Genomic DNA, 17,955 nt, shown 5'->3' with positions numbered 1-17,955 from the left:
GAATTACTATCCACTATAGGAGGAATTGACCCTACTGATTCAAGTTTGATTACCTTTGACCTAGAAAATCATGTTCCACGTCTTCCACATCAACTTGCCTTTTTAATCCAAGTCATTATCAAAGGGAAGACGATTCACCAGACTGTGGTTGATGAGGGTGCTTCCACCTGCATCATGTATGTCTCATGCTGGAAAGTTATTGGCTCTCCACCTCTCAACTAGTCTCCTAACACCTTAGAAGCCTTTGATGGCAGAGGATCTCATCCTTACAGTATTCTCACGAACTTTCCCATAACATTGGAAGGGAAAATCGTTAACTTAGAAGTAGAAGTTGTTGACGCCAATTTGAATTATAACCTTCTACTTGGTCGGAGTTGGACCCACGTTATGTTTTGCATGGTTTCTACTTTGTTCTGCATGCTATGTTTTCCTCGTGAGGGGAAAACAGTCACTGTTGATCACTTAGTTTTTTTCTCTTCTAACTCTTTGAATGTCAATGTGCCATATGTGGGAAATACTGGAATCCCTTATGAGAGTGTTGGGGCGGGTCTTTTTAAAGACTCTGCTCTTATGGGAACTTTTTCCCTCCCACCTCCAAACATCGCTTCCGTCAACATGATCTCCACTTCTCACGATCCTTGGATCGTTCCTCATCCCAATTAGGTTGATTCTTTTGGTGATGTCATGCCGCTCAGCCCAGTAGAACAAGCCTATCAAGTTGTTGTTTTGGCTTCAACGGTCACTTCTGAAAGTCATGTTACTCTTAGTATGCATCTAGACATGTATTCACAATCCCCTTGGCTTGGTTCTTGGGATTCTCTAGATCCCTTGAACAAGACATTTCCCACTGACGAGAGTATCATTGAGGTTATGTCTCTTGAAGAAACTCCCTAGAATGATGTCCATCATCGTTCCTCGTTTCTCCAGAGTCTCGGAGAGATTTCATCATGTTTACATACCTTTGTTTCTCGTACTCTGACCCATCCACTTCAAACACCTATTTTGGTACACGAAGTTTTGTCTGAGGGAAACATGGGGAACATTACTACTACGATGCCCAGAGATATTTTTGTTAAACCAGCGATTGTAGAAAATATCCATGTCGGGTTTTCTTGTTCTCCAGATGAGATCAATATTTACACAGCCCTCTTTAAGTAATTCTGCAATGTCTTTGCCTAGTCATATGAAGAAATGTCTAGCATAGATCCAACTATAGTTGTGCACGAAATACCCACTTATCCAAATGAAAAGCCTATTCGTTATCGCCTTCGCCCAGTGCACCCTAGAAAGGCAGTTGCTATAAAGGGAGAAGTTGAAAAACTTCTTAATGTTGGTTTAATTTACTCCATTCCATTGATAGATTGGGTTTTGAACATTTTCCCTGTGACTAAAAAACAGGGGACTATTCGCGTTTGTGTTGATTATCGTGACATTAATCGGGCGTGTCCGAAAGATAATTATCCAACTCCTTTTATAAACCAAATCATTGATGAATGTGCTGGGAGTGAGATTTTTTATTTTATGGACAATATTTTTGGCTACAATCAGATTAGCATTCTTCCCTTCGATCATCATAAAATTCCTTTTATCTGTCCATGGGGAACCTTTGCCTACAAAAAACTCCCTTTTGGTCTGAAAAATGTTGGCGCTACCTTCCAATAAGCGATGTCTTATGCTTTCCATGACATTAAACACATTGTTCAACCATATATTGATGACTTACCAGCCCATTCTGCTAAGCGTCATGATCATCCTAACCACCTTCGAGTGATTTTTCTTCATTGTAGACACTACAATATTTGTTTAAATCCGCATAAGTGTGTCTTTTGCATCGAATTTGGTCATCTCCTAGGGTTTGTTGTATCTAAAGAAGGCATCCAGATTGACCCCCTCAAATTTGAGGCCATTGTAAATTTACCCCCTCCATCATCTTTACACCAGTTGCAGAGCTTGCAAGGGAAAGCTAATTTCCTTCGTCGTTTTGTGCCCAATTATGTTGAACTTGCCAAGGGATTTACTCATTTGCTGAAAAAGGGGATCCCATTTATTTGGGATGAAATCGCTCAAAAATCTTTCGATGCATTAAATAACACCCTCATTAGTGCCCCTTTACTGCATCCCCCCAATTATCACCGTGATTAATTCTTGTACTTGGTCACATTCGATAGTATTATTTCCATGGTACTAGTGCAAGATGATGATGACAGAAATGAACACGTGATTTACTACTTAAGCCTAAATCTTATCGATATTGAAACTCAATATTCCCATGTCGAGAAACTGGCTTTAGCAGCTATTCATGTTGTTCAACGCTTTCGACACTATATACTCTTGCGGAAAACCACTATGATTTCTAACTACAACCCCATGACCTACATCCTAACCTGTCAGTTGCTAGGGGACAAGTATTCTAAGTGGATTGTTATCCTTCAGGAGTTTGATTTGGAATTTTTTAAGCCAAATCAAAGAAATCATTGGTTTTTGCCAAGTTAATTTGTGACCTACCCTCTACGACCACATCTACGGCTTTTGATGAGCTCATTCCTGACGGAACTCTCTTCTCATCAGCACTCTTGACCCATGGTACGGGGATATTATTGTTTATCTCCAAACCCAAACTTTTCGATCGGATTTGTCTAATTCTGAACATCGTCGCATTCGACATCAGTCCCAACCCTATTGAATCATTGGCGATACTTTGTTTCATGTTGGTGTCGATTCTATACTTCGTAGATGTTTGACAGTTGAAGAAGCTGAGAGAGTCCTAAATGACTGCCACTCTGGGGCTTGTGGTGGTCACATGTCAGGGTATATTACTGCTCATAAAATCCTTCGTTTCCGTTATTTATAGCCTTTGATATTTAAAGATTGGATTTTAGCAGTCCAAAAATGGCATGCCTGCTAGATTTACAACCGTAAGCAGTGCACCCCTACACTCAATTGTTACCATCGAATCCTTTATTAAATGGGGTATTGATTTCATGACATGTAACCCTCGCTCGACCGGGGGGCATGGTTATATCGTCGTCGTCATTGATTATTTCACTAAATGGGCCGAGGCGATGCCCACACATGATGTTGATGGTAAAACTTCCACTCAATTTCTTTTCAACCATGTCATAGCTCGATTTGGTGTCCCTCAAGCCATTGCTACTGATCATGGAACTCATTTATGAAATTACATGATGGCAGATCTCACTACTCGGTTGGGTTTGCGTCACAACAACTCAACTCCTTATTATCCATAGGCCAATGGCCAGGTTGAGGCAATTAACAAAGTCTTGGTTACCAGGCTTCAACGCACCATTGGGATGCATAAATCAAATTGGCACCTCATGTTATTTTCAGCTCTTTGGGCTTATTGAATCATAGCTAAGATTGCCATTGGATTCACAACCTTTCAGCTAGTGTATGGTCTAGAGGTAACTCTTCTGATTGAATGTGAAATTCATGTTGATCAGTGGTTGTCATGGATGTCAACCCAAGCAACACCAGGGGCTACCCCGATCTTGCATGGGCATTTTGACTTCAAAAATCATATTATTTTGTGTCAAAGATCTTCTCGATGGATTCTACTCGTCGAGATGTTTCCGTTGATATATGGTACGCCTCCCAGTTCTTCACGATTTGAGAGTTATTTGTGTTTGAAGTCGGAAACTCCCATTAGTGGGCTAAAACCCCAGGGGTTGAGACATCATCTTATTCACCAACGGCTTTCAATATATGACAGGGATTCTCACCGTAATCTCACCTCATTTAAGTTGAATAACTTGAAAATCCAAAGATAGTGAACCAATCATTGACTTCACACTCGAGTAAGACCATATGCACTAATCAAATCATTGATTTTATTTTTTTGTGGAATTAAAAATATTTTACACAAATATTAAATAAACAAAAAATGTAAGAGTGAACATACATCAAATTAACTTCAAAAAGGGCAGTGATTCTTCCTTTATTCATAAGGAAGAAATATAGGATAAACTCTTACAACATTCATGAATCCCTTCCAATGTTTATATGAGAAAACCACTTGATATAACTTAATGTGTGATGTTTATGAATGAAAATAAGAACTTTAATGAATAACCAAAAGAATTTAACCTCCAAGAGACTATTAAAATAATTTATCCTTCTCCAATGTATAACAATGAAGCCCCTCTTTAATCCATTGATATGCCTATAAATGAACAATCAAGATACCTCTCAATATATACGTTATAAACAAATAATCTTGAAGGAAGATCTCTGAAATTACTTGGCCCCTGTGCAGAAGCGTTGCATCAAATGAAAGGGTTAGATAAGTCAGGGTTCTGTTTTATTTTTAAGCTTTCTTTTGTTTAATTGGGTAGACCTCTTTTGCAGCATATGACTTATATTACATCAGGAAAAATTCTAGGTACATAAAGCACTGGTAGCATGAGATTTATGGTAGCATGAGGGTTTCCTAGGCCCTGTGGCAACATATTGTTTCTGAGGCCCCCCCAAGGCCTAGTTTGTGGCAAAACATGGAGTTAAAATGAGCCAGCGAAGAGTTATCTAGGGCCAAGTTTACAGAGACTGTTTTGGGTCCAAATTTAGTTGTGTCTTAGGCCAATATTATTGGGTAGGAGTCCAAGGTCAAGACAACAAAATAGGATTGTGCTTGAAGGTTGATTGGGTTGATTTGAGGTAGTCCAAGAGCTAGAGTTGTTTCCATGGCAACAGTAAGGTAATATTGCAATATCTTAGGCTTATTTCATTTAAGATTCAGATATGTATTTATACCTTGTGTTCAGTATTGGTTAGGGCTGGTTTCGTATTAGTGGATAAGGCATATCATCAAGGTAAGTAGTAAGTCTTGCAGCAGTTTTAGAGCACAACTTGTAGGATTTTAAGAGCCATTTTTAGGACTGTATAATATCTAGCTCATGTCAGGGATAGTGTCATCAAATGGGTTAAGTGTAGGTCTGTCTAGTGTCTAGCAAAAGTTCTAGGATCACCCAAGAAGAGTGAAGTCTGAGCATCATTAAGATTTCAGTGCCATCAAGAAAAGACACAGGTATGTATTGTTATATTTCTTTTGTTGCATTTCTATTTCTGCTAACATAAATTTTAGTATGTTTATTACTATTGTACTAATTCTCTTTGCAGGCAGAGATAAGTTTTGTTAAAGGGGTGTTGTGTTTATTTGTTATTCTTTGGGATTGTGTTCCATAGGGAAATTTGCATGCAGCCTACAGGTAGAAGAACACTCAAGGACAACATCAAGTGAGCATTCAAGAGCTGAAGTATCAAATCAAAGGAAGCATTGCAGCGGGACATCCTTTTAAGACATGACAGCCATCTGTATATTGTGAAGAAGTGTCAAGGCCAAGAGTCATCAATGTAAAGTTGTAAAAGAGTCATTTGTAAAAGTGTCATCATTGGAAGAGTCATTATTGTAAAAGAGTCAACATGCCTAGAGTCGAAAATGAATTATTGGAAGGTATGGGAGTCTCTGTTGGGATGATGTCATGGTTGGGTTGCAAGTCATAGTGTGATAGGGTGTTCGGTCAAAATCATTGTAAATCATATTGTATCGTGGATTGTTGTCCCTAGTATGGAAATCCACACTCTTGTCTCATTTCAGTCATTATAGGGTGGTAGGGAGGTGCTAGGAAGGTACCTAAAGTTGCCTATAGGTTGGAGCCTGTGAACACTTCAGGGTGGTAGGTTGGTCTAGGGTGTTGGGGCATCCATTCAGTTGATTACTGAAGAAACTAGTGCATTGGGGTGTCCTTCTAGTGGGAGCTAGAGAAGAATGTTTTTCTAGAATTCTAGGAAGTTGTTGCTTTCATTTCAGTTGGGGCTAAAGATTAAAGAATTTACTAGAAAAGTGTTTGGTGGTTTTTGACCTGGAGGGGGTTTTCTACCTAAAATTTTGTGCCTACTTTGTTCTTTTATTTACTGTTATTATTGCATAAACATTAATAATAACTAAAGATTAACTAATTCTTTGAAAAGATTTAAAAGTGTTAATTGCTAAGGAATAATGATTCACCCCCCCTCTTAGTATTTTCCAACAATTGGTATCTGAGCTTGGTTCCTTCAAATGCAGTCTAACAACTGGAAGGAGATCATGGAGTATATTAAGGATAGAGTTCCTTTGTTCAATGGAAATAACTTTGCACTTTAGAGTGGAAGAATGCAGGTTCATTTGTTGGCGCAAGGATACGAAGTATGGGAAATCGTTGACAAAGGCTTCACACCGACCCAAGATGAACAAGGTAAGAAAAAGGTGGCATATGATGCAAATGCCAAATATCTTATTATCAGTGGGCTTATCGAAGCTATTTATATTAAGATATTGAGTTGCAAAACTGCTAAATAGGTATGGGGCAAGTTTGAAAATATATATGCAGGTGACTCAAAGGTGAAAGAAGCAAAGCTTCAAATTTTCAGGGAAAATTTTGAGCAACTCAAAATGAGGGAAGATGAAGATATTTTCGCATACTTTCAACGTGTTGATGAAACAACAAATACATTGGAAGGTTTGGGATAACATGTTGAAATTAAAATTATTGTCTAAAAGATCCTCAAAACCTTGCCAGCAAGATTTAACCCTAAGGTATCTATCTTGGAAGATAGATTGAATCTGACCAATCTTAGCATATATGAATTGCATGGAATTCTTACGGCATATGAAATGAGGATTGAAGAAGAGGATGGCACATCTCACTTAGAAACAACATTTTCCGCATCCAAGAAGAATAGTAAGGACAAGCAGACTCTGAAAGCAAAAACTTGCAATTGTAAGGATGAGGAAAAGGAAGAAGATGAAGAAGAATTCTCAGATAAAGAGTTTGCCTACTTCACGCGGAAAATGAGAACAGGTACGGGAAAATTCAAAGGTAAACTTCCATTAATATGTTTGGGCATTTTGCAACCAAATGTCCTCACAAAAATGAGGTTGTTACGAAAGGAAAGAAAAGTCCTAGGAAGTTCAACAAGTAAGGCAAGAAGAAATGGTTTAAGAAAAGTTTCTTCTCCAAAGAATATAGCTCCTCATCCGAAGAAGACAGTGATAACGAAGAAGAATTCAACAGAAGAGTATTGTTTATGGCCAAGCACAATAAGCAAGAGGCACTTGACGAAGAAGGAGACGAAGAAGAAGAAATGATTGAGGTTGAATTTCAAAATGAAGTGATCAGGGTTATCAAAGAGCTCAAGGCCGAGAAGAAGCACGTCAACACTCTTGAAGACAAATTAAAGACAAAAATGGAACAAGTCCTAAATCTTAAAATCAAGGTTGAAGAATACAAACAAATTGAAGAATCGCTCTGGAAAGAATTAAAGGAAAGCAACAAGGAAATAGAAGCATTGGAAGTTGAAATCGTTTCTTTACAAAAGGAAGTAAAAAATGGAAAAACTTTTCAAAACTACGCCAACGTCTCAAATACTTTGGACGAACTCATCAGCAACCAGCGATCATGCAGCGATAAGACTGGTCTTGGTTACAAAGAAAAATTCGAAAAAAAGTCAAGTCCTTCTATGACAACTAAAGAATATGGATCTGGAAAATCTACCAAGCAGGTAGATCTCCCAGCTAGATCGAGAGATCAATACTTGCGGGAAGAACCATGGAAGACAATTCCTCGAAGAAGATTTCCTCCCAGGGATCAACCTATCTTTTATGGTCATCGTTATTCAAGTGGAAGGTTTGGACATAGAGCTATAGAATGTCACATGTATTTTTGAAATGAATATAATTCTAGGAGATCTCTTAGAAATGGATATTCCAGAACTCAACAGAATATCAACATATTTGATCATTTCAAAGATGATTTTGAATGTTACAAATGTAACAATTTTGGACACTTGACCAAAGATTGTAGACTTGGAAGTTCTTCAAAGGAATTATCGCAAAATCAGAATGAACAAGTATGGAAAAGGAAGACTGAAAGGTGTGCTCTTGCTCTCAAGGCTCAAAGCAACAGAAACGTATGGTATGTTGACAGTGGTTTCTCAACGCATATGACTAGAGATAGAAATAAGTTCATATCCTTGAAAGAAAAGAAGGATGGAACAATGTCTTTTGGAAATGACGGGTCTTCAAACGTCATAGGAGTAGGTACGGTCACTCTTGGAAGCAAGGATGCATTAGAAAAGGATATGTTGTTGGTTGAAAATATGAATCACAATATGCTCAGTGTTGGACAGATGTGCGATCAAGAACACACAATGTTATTCAACTCGAAGAAATGTGAAATCTAAAAAGGCAAGTTTGGTAAAATTGTGGCTATAGCAAGTAGAGCTCCAAACAACATATATATTTTGGATGAGACACATAAAGGGTGTTTCTTGGCAAAAGAAGACAAGAGCTGGTTATGGCACAAACAAATGGGACATATAAATTTCGACAATTTGGTCAAGATCAGCAAAAAGGAAGCAGTTAGAGAAATGCTTAAAATCTCAAAACCTAGCAATACAATATGTGAATCTTGTCGACACAGCAAACAAACAAAGTCGAGTTCAAGACAAAGGAACATTTTGCGTCACATCCATTGGAATTAATACATACTGGTCTATGTGGTCCTATGAGAACAAAAGGTTTAGACAGTGAATTATACTATATGTTAATGATATATGATTACACCAGAATGACAGTCGCCAATTTGCTGAAGAAAAAGTTTGAGGCATTCGAATGTTTCAAAATCTACAAGGAATTAGTTGAAAATGAAACCGATTTGAAGATCAAATGTCTAAGATTAGATAAAGGTGGAGAATTCACGTCCAAAGCATTTCAGCAATATTGTGATGAACATGGAATAAAAAGGAAATTCTCAACAGCCAAAACACCATAGCAAAATGGAGTAGCTGAAAGAAAAAACAAAACCGTACAGGAAATGGCTAGAACCATGTTAAAAGACTCAAACTTAGATGATAAATTATGGGTTCAAGAAATTGATATTGTCGTATTCATTATAAACAGAGGCCTACTCAGGAACAATTTTAACATGACTCCGTATGAACTATGGAAAGGAATACCAACTAACGTCAAATACTTCAAAATATTTGGAAGCAAATGCTACATCAAAAGAGAAGACCAAAAATTGGGCAAGTTTGATTCCCATGTTTATGAAGGTATTTTTGGTGGTTATTCACGCAAAAGAAAGGCTTATAGATGCTACAATCTGAGGCAAAAACAAATAGTTGAAAGTATAAATGTTACTTTTGACGAAGACTATGTTCTAAAGGATAACAATGAGATCGTCTCTTCAAGCAAATCTGAGGGGCTTGAGGTAGAATCTGTGAAGGATGAAGAAGAAGCTCCAGAACAAGACCAATCAAATAAGGAAACACCAATCAACCAAGAAGAAATAAGAAATGATCAGCAGGATGTACAAGAAGTTTCTCCAAAAGGTTCAAAAGAATGGTATCAAAAGAATCATTCATCAAATCAGATCATTGGCAACATAAATGAAGGAATTGGAACCAGAAGAAGTTGACAGCTTTGTTCATCACAACAAGCCCATCTTGCCCTTTTAGTGACTTTTGAGCCTAGCAATTTTGAGGAAGCTAGTCAAAATGAACACTGGGTAGCAGCTATGAATGAAGAACTGGATCAAATTGAGAAGAAAGACACTTGGGAATTGGTTCCACAACCAAAGGATAAAAATGTTATTGGAACTAAATGGGTCTTCAGAAACAAATTGAATGAGGATGGACAGGTTACCAGGAATAAAGCAAGATTAGTCTGCAAAGGATATGCACAAGTTGAGGGAATCGATTTTGAAGAAACATTTGCTCCCATTGCCAGAATGGAAGCTATCAGGATGTTTCTCACTTATGCATGCTCGAGAAAAATCAAGGTCTACCAAATGGATGTTAAGTTAGCCTTTCTAAATGGTGAATTGGAAGAAGAAGTTTACATTGAACAACCCGAAGGTTTTCTACTCACTAACAAAGAAAACTATGTTTGCATATTAAAGAAGGCACTATATGGTCTCAAGCAAGCTCCTAGGGCTTGGTATGATCGTCTTGATAGGTATCTACATCAACAAGGATTCAAGAAAGGAAGCGCTGACAGGAATCTCTATGTGAAAGTGGATCAAGATAACCTAACGATTATCAAGGTATATGTGGATGATATAATCTTTGGAAGTAATGATGACAGATTAAGTAAAGACTTTGCCACAAAAATGCAAAGTGAGTTTGAAATGTATATGCTTGGCGAGCTAACATACTTTTTGGGGCTTCAGATTTCTCAGTAGGATAAAGGAATATTCATATATCAAACCAAGTACATCAAGGAAATGCTAAAAAAATTCAAAATGGAAGATTGCAAGCCAGTCCTTACCCCCATGATAATAGGTTGCAAGATAAGCTCAGAATATTCATCAAAGGATGTGGACCAAAGGTTGTATAGATCCATGATTGGTAGTCTCCTATATGTGAAAATCCTCTCGGTCTGATGTGATGCAGGCAGTTGGACAAGTAGCAATATTCCAAGCAGCACCAAAAAAATCTCATATTATTGTCGTCAAAAGAATTATTCGATATCTTGAGGGCATAGTGAAATATGGTCTATGGTATCCCAAAGGAAATGATCTGGTTATCCAAGCTTATATAGATGCAGATTGAGCAGGAAGTGTTGATGATCATAAGAGTACTAGTGGAGCATCATTCTATCTTGGTGGATGTCTTATTTCATGGTTAAGTAAAAAGAAATCTTCAATCTCGTTATCCACGGCAGAAGCAGAATATATCGCAGCAGCAGCTTTTTGTACACAAGTTCTCTGGATGAAGCAAAATTTGAAAGATCTTCATGTCAATTTTGATGAGCCTATTCCCATCTTTTGTGATAACACCAGCGCCATCAGTATCTCCAAGAATCCTATGATCCATTCCAAAACGAAGCACATTCCAATTAAATATCATTTTGTTAGAGAGCAGGTCGTCGAAAGGAATATCAAGCTTGAATATGTTGGCACAAGGAAAAAATTGTTGACATCCTTACCAAACCATTACCTCGTGAAGCATTTGAGTATATTCACCAAAAGCTTGGGATTCTCCCAATTTCTCATTAGAATCTTTCTCTTATCTACTCAAGTAGAAAGGGGGAGTGGAGGTGTGTATAGGTTCGTAGAGTGGTTGTTTGTTAGGGGGAGTGGAGGTGTGTATAGGTCCATAGAATGGTTGTTTGTTAGGGGGAGTGGAGGTGTGTATAGGTCCGTAGGATGGTTGTTTGTTAGGGGGAGTTTCCCTTTACCATTGATGAAAAAGGGGGAGAGAAGGCAGTAGGAAGAGGTGTCATAATCACAGGGGGAGTACCTTTGTTTCCATCAATGCCAAAGAGGGGTATTTTTTATCAATGGTTGTAATTGATGTCAGCCCAAGCAGCACCAAGGGCTACCCCGATCTTGCATGGGCATTTTGACTTGACAACTCATATTATTTTGCGTCAAGGATCTTCTCGATGGATTCTACTCGTCGAGATGTTTCCGTTGATATATGGTACGCCTCCCAGTTCTTCACGGTTTGAGATTTTTTTGTGTTTGAAGTCGGAAGCCCCCATTAGTGAGCTAAAACCCCAAGGGTTGAGACATCACCTTATTCACCAATTGCTGTCAATACATGATAGGGATTCTCACGGTAATCTCACCTCATATAAGTTGAATAACTTGAAAATCCAAAGATAGTGAACCAATCATTGACTTCACACTCGAGTAAGACCATATGCACTAATCAAATCATTGATTTCATATTTTTTGTGGAATTAAAAATATTTAACACAAATATTAAATAAAGTCTTTTTTAAGAGTGAATGTACATCAAATTAACTTCAAAAAGGGCAGTGATTCTTCCTTTATTCATAAGGAAGCAATATAGGAGAAACTCTTACAATGTTCATGAATCCTTTCCAATGTTTATATGAGAAAACCATTTGATATAACTGAATGTGTGATGTTTATGAATTAAAATATGAACTTCAATGAATAACCAAAAGAATTTAACCTCCAAGAGACTATTAAAAGAATTTATCCTTCTCCAACGTATAACAATGAAGCCCCTCTTTAATCCATTTATATGCCTATAAATGAACAATCAAAATACCTCTTAATATATACGTGAGAAACAAATAATCTTGAAGGAAGATCTCTAAAATTACTTGGCCGTTGTGCAGAAGCGTTGCATCAAACAAAAGGGTTAGATAAGTTAGGGTTTTGTTGTATTTTTGAGCTTTCTTTTGTTTGATTGGGTAAACCTCTTTTGCAGCATATGACTTATATTACAGCGGTAAAAAAATTGGGCACATAAAGCACTAGTAGCATGAGATTTATGGCAGCGTGAGGGTTTCCTATGCCTTGTGGCAGAGTATTGTTTCTGAGGCCCCCCCAAGGCCTAGTTTGTGGCAAAATGTGGAGTTAAAATGAGCCAGCGAAGAGTTATCTACGGCTGAGTTTACATAGATTGTTTGGGGTCCAAAGTTAGTTGTGTCTTAGGCCAATATTATTGGGCAGGATTCCAAGATCAAGACAACAAAATAAGACTGTGTTTGAACTCTGATTGGGTTGATTTGAGCGAGGCCGAGTGTTGGAGTTATTTCCATGGTAGCACTAAGGTAACATTGCAATATCTTAGGCTTATTTCATTTAAGATTCAGATCTGTATTTATACCTTGTGTTCAAAACTGGTTAGGGCTTGTTTCATATTAGTGGATAAGGCATATCATCAAGGTAAGTAGTAAGGCTTGCAGCAGTTTTTAGGGCACAACTTGTAGGCTTTTAAGAGCCAGTTTTAGGACTGTATAATATCTAGCTCATGTCAGGGATAGTGTCATCAAAGGGGTCAAGTGTAGGTATGTCTAGTGTCTAGCAAAAGTTTTAGGATCACCCAAGAAGAGTGAAGTTTGAGCATCATTAAGATTTCAGTGCCATCAAGGAAAGAGATAGGTATGTATTGTTATATTTCTTTTGTTGCATTTCTATTTCTGCTAACATAAATTTTAGTATTTTTATTACTATTGTACTAATTCTCTTTGTAGGTAGAGGTAAGTTTTGTTAAAGGGGTGTTGTGTTTATTTGTTTTGCTTTGGGATTGGGTTCTGTTGGGCAATTTGCATGTAGCCTGCAGGTAGAAGAAGACTCAAGGACAACATCAAGAGAGCATTCAAGAGCTGAAATATCAAATCAAAGGAAGCATTGCAGTGGGACATCCTTTTAAGACATCAAAACCAATTGTATATTGTGAATAAGTTTCAAGGCCAAGAGTCATCATTGTAAAGTTGTAAAAGAGTCATTTGTAAAAGTGTCATCATTGGAAGAGTCATTATTGTAAAAGAGTCAATCTTCCTAGAGTTGAAAAGGCATTATTGGGAGGTATATGAGTCTTTGTTGGGATGGTGTCATGGTTGGGTTGCAGGTCATAGTGTGATTGGGTGTTCGGTCAAAATCACTATAAATCATATTGTATCATGGATCGTTGTCCCTGGTATGGGAATCCACACTCTTGTCTCATTTCAGTCATTATAAGGTGGCAAGGAGGTGCTAGGAAGGTGCATGAAGTCACCTACAGGTTGGAGCCTGTGAACACTTCAGGTGGTAGATTGGTCTAGGGTGTTGGGGCATCCATTCAGTTGATTACTGAAGAAACCAAGGTGTTGGGGCGTCCTTCCAATGGGAGCTGGAGAAGAATTTTTTTATAGAATTCTACGAAGTTGTTTCTTTCATTTCAGTTGGGGCTGAAGATTAAAGAATTTACTAGAAAAGTGTTCGGTGGTTTTTGACCCGGAGGGGGTTTTCCACCTAAAATTTGTGTGCCTATTGTGTTCTTTTATTTATTGTTATTACTACATAAACATTAATAATAATTTAAGATTAACTAATGCTCTGAAGATTTAAAAGTGATAATTGTTAAGGAATATTGATTCATCCCCCCTCTCAGTATTTTCCAACAATTCCTTCACTGAAACTAGTTGTCGAATTACTCCATGATACCTCACCTGAAGAGGAATGTTTACTTTACCTCGAAAGGCTCAATGAAACTCGTTGTATTGCAACGTTAGTAATTGAAGCCCATAAAAAATGAGTTAAGGCTCAATACGATAGAATTGTTTCTCCTCACGTTTTTATTGAGGGTGATTTGGTATTACTATATGATCAATCCAATGACAAATTGGGAGCTGGGAAATTCAAGCCAATGTGGCATGGGCCTTACATTGTTAAACGAGTTTCACAAAAAGGTGCCTATGAGTTAGTATATTATGAAGGAAATTCTTTGGTTGAGCCCCAAAACGGCCTTTACCTAAAGAAGTATTATCCGTGATTTTCCGTGTAAATACTTTTGTACATTAGTGTATTTTCATTAGTGTGAAGTGCGTTTTGGTGTGTTAGTTTGCTTTTGCAAACGTTTTCCTCTGCTTACCTCATGCTCTACTTGGTTTGCAGATGTCATCCAACTATTATGTTGGTTTTGTTGATGGTGTTTTTCTTAGTACATGGAATCTATCTTTCGTTGCATGGGCAATCTTTGACCCTAACGGTGTTTTAATGAACTTACAAGGTATATGTTTAGATCGTATGACCAATAACATTGCCAAATATAGTTTGGTCATCGAACTTGTGTCAGAAGCCATCGCTCTTGGCATTAGAGATTTAATCGTAAAACTTGATTCACATCTCATTGTACTACATCTTAATGGACAATATTCAGTTAGAAACCCTCAAATTTTGAGAATGTATTTGTGAGTTCGTCTCTTGAAACGAGACTTTGATTTCATTACTTATCATCACATTTTTGAGATGCATGAACACATTAATAGATGCATTGGCTAACTATGTGTTAGATAAACATTTGTGAAACTTGTAAACACACACACACACACACACACACACATATATATACATATATTGAGTGCTCACAAAAGAGTTTTCTACATCAAAATGACAAAATCTGTGTCCTGAGACACATGGATTTATAAGCCTACAACAGTGTGTCTCTAGTAGCGCAATGGCACTTCATCTATCGAGGTTTATTTTGGAATGCCCCTAGTTAAAGCTTCCATGTTACGCTCTACCTCGACAATTGCATTTGCTCCCTCCTCATCAGTAGCCTCCTCAATCTGGCACGCTAGTCGTCTGGCTGTCGGAGAAACCCCTGGAGGTCTCTCTGGTCCAACATCTGCAAATCATCATAAATTAAATCTCAGTAAACATAAGAAAAAAAAAATTCAAAAATTAAAAAATTACCTGAATCAGTCCACTGTGCGCCTGACGGAAGTGGCAGATCTGGATCTCCTCAGAAATTTGTGCATGTATATGCCCAATCATCAGCCATGATGCATTGTTGACGCAACCATCTGAAAAATGTCGGAGGGAATGACATTTGTTGGTCGCCTACATGACGAGGCATCATCTCACCCCATCTGAGTAATTGTGGATCTCTAAGTGTCGGTGCATCCACTTCTATCCACTGATAACAAAAAAATGGCACACGTTCCAAGAAGAACGTCACCAAAATGGATCCGAAATCGAATTGTTTCAGACTCCCTAACTTGCACTTGGTAAGTTGGCACTTCATGCAAACCAAAAAACCCTCACTCCAATTGAAAATCATGGGATTCAGACACTCGATTGCATACTGGAAATGAGATTTTGTTGCCTCATGCAACGCTTGAGCCCCAACTATTCGGGCCATAGTATGCAGGATTGTTCGTAGTGGGAGATTTTTGATGGTATTTATGTCGATCTTCCCACTTTGGGTCTTTTTGGTCCTTAGACAATGCCTTGCAATCAACATATCTGTGCTCTCTCCTCTAGTGTGTGAACCAGACAACTGAACCTGTTGTCCCTTTCTAGACAACCCAGTAATGAAATAAATGTCAGCAACATCTATTTCGAGCTCTTGGTCCCCAATCATGAATAGTTGGCGATCCACATCCCACCAACTAATCAGATGCTGCAATAACTTAGGCTGGGATCTAATCCCAGGAATCCTGAAGAACTTGAGCAACCCACATGCTCGTAGGGCATCAACACAATCTTGATTCTAAGCAGCCTATTGGTCTTCATCTTCATGTCCTCTTTCTTTCCATTCAACCACCATTTTGGATTGATTATCATGGGGAAAATCAATAAAACAACATTTCATGAGCTTCCATGGAGACAAAATCCAAGAAAACCCATTTAACATGGAGGATTTCACACAAAAAAATTTACCTCTGGGCCATCATGATTGTGTATGAATTTTCTCGCTTTGTCAGCACAAGGACCTAATTGACCACAGGGTGAGCAACATAAGTCAGATGGGTAAAACCCGCATTGATCACCCCCGACATAAAGATTTTACAAGTCCTCCTTGCAGCCTAATATATGGATGAAAATGCATGAAATGTGTTACAGTACAAAGTAAATATAAAGTTAATTCCTTAATTAAAATCATAAACAAACAATTAAGCTCATACCTATATTACCTATGATCGAAATCTTCCAGATAACAACAAGGTTTTGGGTATGACTCTCCACCCAACCGTAGGCTCAATTGTGCAAGGATCTGCTACAACTAGCCACCCCGGAGCCCTCAATCAACGTACTACTACCAGTGACTCCTAAGTCTTAGAACACTATTCTCCCAAGAGAATGAAGGATAGAAACTCGGAGAGATGGAATGCCTCCCATCCTCCTCACCCTCTAATAAATAGAACAAACATTGGATGGGAAACCACATGCACACACTCCATGTGTCTACATGCGACTTTGATTTTTAGCTTTCTTTACTTTTCTTTTGATTTTTTTTTAGTTTTCTTGTTTAATTTATTTTCTTTTCTTTAGCTTTCTTGTTTTATTTCTATTTATTCTTATTTATAGGATAACCATTATTTATTTTCTTGTATATATTTTAAATATCATTTTTTATCATTTTTTATTTTTTATTTTTTTTATTATTAAGTGATTTATTATTTATTATTTATATTATTATTTATTATTTTGTATTATTTATTATTTTATTATTTATTATTTATTATTTATTATTTATTATTTATTATTATATTATTATTTTTATTATTTATTATTTATTATTAAGGGAAAGGATATTACATACTCTCCCTCTTTAAGAAACTTTATCCTGAAGTTAAGTTGAATTATTTATTATTTATTATTTATTATTTATTATTTATTATTTAATTTAATTCATGTTGCCAACACCCTCTGTTGAACTAGTATAACCAGCAGGCATCGAAAGTCTCCAACACCCGAGAAATCTCAAGGAATCTCTGTCCCTTTTCCCACTTTCGGTACCAAGCATAACCCTGACCCGGTTTGTATCCTAGTCGAAGGCTCGCGCCTGACTCAGACCTCATTTGCCCCAAGGCAGGCATCCGGTCCGGTACTCAATGATCGCGGGCATCTCGCAAGGCTAGCCCACTCCCTCCGCAACTACTAAGGTGCACAGCCCCAGGCATCAAATTCCTTTACATCCCTTCCAGACTTTGGCATCCCAATCCAATAACAGACACCTAGCCTAGAACATCAGGCACTTGGCCTCCTGAAGATGGTCCCGTAGCTCTTCAAGAGCTATCCATCAAGAGCTATACATAAGACAAAGGAACCACTGGCATATGTAGTGTTGATTGAGTTTTGTCCCCGGCCCATATGGTAGTACTTATTCTCCATCATGCGTATGGGCTCGCACGAGATCATCAAATAAACCAGCCCTCACGACCCAATGTGTAGTCCTGTCGATCATTACATCTCAACATGCAACAATGCATTCGCTATACCATCATAGTATCCTAGAAAATAATCCACATGCCAAGTCTTGCATGTCATCATGAAAATATTCATCATTGTTAATCACAAAATAACAAACTGCGTGCTCATGCATATCATTTGTATGCAACTATTACATGCTTCACCATTTTAAATTATGATATGAACATATTGCATCAAAGATATATCATGATTTTATATAATAGATGAATCACGTGTCAAT

The sequence above is a fragment of the Pinus tabuliformis genome, chromosome 6 (assembly GCF_031772625.1).
Source record: "Pinus tabuliformis cultivar Carrire ecotype Pingquan chromosome 6, CPIR1, whole genome shotgun sequence".
NCBI lineage: Eukaryota > Viridiplantae > Streptophyta > Pinopsida > Pinales > Pinaceae > Pinus > Pinus tabuliformis.
This window is presented reverse-complemented; position numbering follows the sequence as displayed.